Genomic DNA, 565 nt, shown 5'->3' with positions numbered 1-565 from the left:
CTGCTTTCTTATGCAACACAGGCCCACCTGCCCAGGGGTGGCACCACCCACAGTGGGCTGGGCCCTCCCACATCACTCATCAAGAAGATGCCCTTCAGACATGGCCACAGGCCAGTCCAATAGAGGCAATTTCCCAATTGAGGCTCCCTCAACCCAGGTGTGTCAAGTTGACACTAAAGCTATCCAGCACAAAGGTCTATATTATCTTAGGAAACAGCTGTAGAAGAAACCAGCCTGAGGTGTGCAGGACACAGAAAGAATACAAACCTGTAAGTGTATAGCAGGATCAACCCTTGCCTGAAGCCTGTCTGTCCTCTGGTATGTTTCTCTTCCATAATGCTAGTCTGAATGGATTTTCTAGTACTTGTGACTCAGAAAAGAAAAATGAAATAATGTTCACAATAACCCTGCAGACCCTTTCAACGCTGCTGAGGGTTTACAGGGACTCCTGCCTTTCAGCACCTGGGAGAAAACACAGACTTTCTTTCCAAAGCTAACATTTTCTGTCTCCAGAAACTGGTTCCTCTACACCCTCCTCTGTGCCTCTGATCCCTTCTGCTGATGA

This window comes from Nannospalax galili, unplaced genomic scaffold, assembly GCF_000622305.1.
Source record: "Nannospalax galili isolate Female #2095 unplaced genomic scaffold, S.galili_v1.0 scaffold389, whole genome shotgun sequence".
Lineage (NCBI taxonomy): Eukaryota > Metazoa > Chordata > Mammalia > Rodentia > Spalacidae > Nannospalax > Nannospalax galili.
This window is presented reverse-complemented; position numbering follows the sequence as displayed.